The sequence below is a fragment of the Eschrichtius robustus genome, chromosome X (genome assembly GCF_028021215.1).
Source record: "Eschrichtius robustus isolate mEscRob2 chromosome X, mEscRob2.pri, whole genome shotgun sequence".
In the NCBI taxonomy this organism is placed as follows: Eukaryota; Metazoa; Chordata; class Mammalia; order Artiodactyla; family Eschrichtiidae; genus Eschrichtius; species Eschrichtius robustus.
Window position 1 is genome coordinate 13,592,081 of NC_090845.1, and position 3,650 is coordinate 13,595,730.

Consider the following 3,650-nt stretch of genomic DNA (forward strand, 5'->3'; position numbering starts at 1 on the left):
TCATCTTTCTTTGTCTGACTTATTTCACTTAGCATAATGCCCTCAAGGTCCATCTCTGTTGTTGTAAATGGCAAGATTTCCTTCTTTTTATGGCTGAATAATATTCCATTGTATATATATACACCATATTTTCTTTATCCTTCATCATCGATGGACGTTTAGATTGTTTGATGTCTTGGCTATTGTAAATAATGCTGCAGGAACATGGTGTGCGTATATCTTTTTTGTTTGCTTCGGATGAATTCCCAGCAGTGGAATTCCTAGAGCATATGATAGTTCTATTTTTAACTTTTTGAGGAACCTCCATACTGTTTTCCATAGTGGCAGCACCAATTTACATTCCCACCAACAATGCACAAGGGTTCTCTTTTATCCACATCCTCGCCAACACTTGTTATTTCTTGTCTTTTTGATAACAGCCATCTTAACAGGTGTGAGGTGATATCCCACTGTGGTTTTGACTTGCATTTTCCTGATGATTGGCAATGTTGAGCATCTTTTCATGTACCTGTTGGCCACCTGTATGTCTTCTTTGGAAAACTGTCTGTTTAGATCCCCTGCCCATTATAAAATCAGATTGTTAGCTTTATTGCTATTGAGTTGTGTGAGTTCTTTATATATTTTGGATATTAACCCCTTATCAGATATATGGTTTGCAAATATTTTCTCCCATTCTGTAGGTTGCCTTTTCATTTTGTTGATAGTTTCCTTTATTATGCAGAAGCTTTTTAGTTTGATGTAGTCCCACTTGTTTATGTTTGCTTTTGTTGCTCAAGGCGACCTTCTTGGACAAAGAAAAATTAGACTCAGATGAACTTAGAGCCATTAAATTGCTAAAATGTTTCTATCTTTCTGTCAGGAGAGACAGTATCAGCAAATCCAAACCCTTTAATTTGTTTTTAACCAAAAGGAAACTGAGTCTAATAAATAAGTAGAAAGCAACTTTCCCAGATCATATATTGTATAAAGAGTAGGGTTTGGATTAGAACCAGGTCTCTTGACTCTTTGACCAGAGAGTTTAAAAAAATTATTTTAAATAGTACATATTACTGTTAATAATATAAAGGCAATGCTATGAAATGAAATAATATTTAATAAGAAACATATTACCAATTAAGTGTATTAATACTTAATGTATAAATTAATAATTTAATACCTAGTGTGTTATAGGCACAGAACTGGCAACTTACAGTATGATCTCATTTAACCCCTACCACAATCATGTGCATTGTAATCCCCATTTTACCAGAAAAGAATCAAAGATGAGAGAGATTATATAATTCATGTGAGTTCACACAGCTAGGGGGTAGCAGAAGCGGGGTAGCAGAGGCAGGGAAGCAGAAGGCTCTTCTGTTTTGAAAGCCTACTCTTCTCCATTTGCTGGATTGCCTTTATAAACATGACATTAGCAGGCTGGGATTGCATCCCAATAGGAGACACATTTATTTACTTCAAAAATGCTTTGGAGGGCTTCCCTGGTGGCGCAGTGGTTGAGAATCTGCCTGCCAATGCAGGGGACATGGGTTCGACCCCTGGTCTGGGAAGATCCCACATGCCGCGGAGCAACTGGGCCCGTGAGCCACAACTACTGAGCCTGCGCATCTGGGCCTGTGCTCCGCAACAGGAGAGGCCGCGATAGTGAGAGGCATGGCGCGCGCGCCGCGATGAAGAGTGGCCCCCGCTTGCCACAGCTAGAGAAAGCCTTCCCACAGAAACGAAGACCCAACACAGCCATAAATAAATAAATAAATAAATTTAAGAAAAATATAAAATAAAACATTTTAAAAAAATGCTTTGGAAAATAAAAGAACTAAGCACAAAAATGAGACTTTTCTCTTAAACTACAGTGCTTCTTTCTGTGGTGCTCTCCCCATCTTCTCACAGAGACCTGTAGAGGGAAACGGACTGCCATTCACAGCAGTGAGCTTTGTGCCTTTGCAGTGCTCCCCTGAGCTTGTGAAATTCCTGCTGTGTCACATTGCATTGGTCCTGCTGGGAAAATTTACTGATCAAGCTTGATTTCTCCTCTGATAACCCACCCTTTGTCAATTTGGTTAATGTTATTCGTTTATGTGGTCTACTGGAGGGAAATTTAGCACAGCTTCTGTTTGCCTTTTAGGAAAGCAAGTTTTCTTTTTTGTTAAATTTTGCCCACAGGTATATTCTTGTATGTGTGAATGTGCTTGTGTGTTTAATATCGTAGCTTATAACAGAAATTCTTCTTTGAAGCAAAAGTAATTCTTCTTGAATACCATGTAGCCTTAAACTCTCAAAGCATATATGAACATATTCTTAAAGCTGAAAAACATACCTCCTTGAGCTAGCTGATTAATTTTTAATTTAGGATGTTTTCTTAAAAGATAAAATATTCTTCATTTTAATGTGTTTCCAAATTGCACTGCCAATTCAAGTCTGGCAATAGTTCAAGTAGGCTGTAATAAACAGTTGAAAGGGCTCAGAAGTATGTGTTCCCATTAAGGGCACAGGACTGGAAGGGCTATAACTGAAGAGTGTCTCTGAGTAACTGCATGTCTGGGTGTAAAGTCTTGGAATCCAAGGTGAAATGCTGACTAGATTGCTCATGTGATGCTGTATTGGATAAACACAGGCACCCATGTACTGGGAAGTAGAGTATAGCTATATTCATCTTTAACCTGAGAACAGTCCTTCTTTACCTGTCAAGCTTGTCTTGGTAGGCTCAACATGCAGCCAAAGTAGGACCATTCAGGGAGTGCTGGAGGTGGAGGATGGGTCGTGGCTGCCGAACGGTTCATACCTGAGATGACGTCAAGAATGGTGTGATGGCGGGAGACCCAGGCAGATGTTCTTCTTATTCAAAGACTGTTCTGGCTCTCTGTAGCTGGATATCAAGACACCCCACAACAGGGCTTAAGAAGATAACACTCACTTATTTTGCTTACCAATGTGGCAGTTGACTGGGCTTAGCCAGGTAGCTTCTCTTGGGATCTATCCGATGGTTTCAGTCATAGTAGCTGATGTTGGGGCCGTCTCAGAGGCTCCTTCACGCTTATGTCTGGTGCCTGTGCTGGGGAAATCCAAAGAGCTGGGGGTTGGAAAGGTGGGGATCCCTGGGCATCTCTGCCTTTGTATGGCCTCGCGATATGGTCTCTCCAACATGGTGCCTACAGGCAGCCAGATTTGTTAGATGGTGGATGAAGGTCCTCCAAGAAGTTGTCCCAAGAGATAACATATAAAAGCTGCCAGACACATAGTAGAGAACCTAAATGGTAAATATTATGTTCATCCAAAGGGATTTTGAGTTTAGGACTCCAAGCAAGCAGATTGCGGGTAAAAACATTATTCTTTTCATAGGAGAGTATATATAAGACTGGCCTGTGGCATTGGAGACTGTGGGGTGTGTAGAGGTGTGCTTGCGTGTGTGTGTGTGTTGGGGCCTGTAAACAATCTTATGATTCCCAGAATCTCCCAGAGTTTCCCCTTGCTTCTGGCTAGAGAGAAAAGAGAGAGGAATTCACAAGCTCCTATCCCTCTCCATCTCTAGCTTCTTCTTTGTAATCTCAGGTTTTTGTGTGGCCCTGTATCACCATCAGTCCTCCACCAGGGAACATGTCTAACTACCAAGTTGCATGGCAGTAATCGGGCATATCATAGATGAGGCTATGCATTTC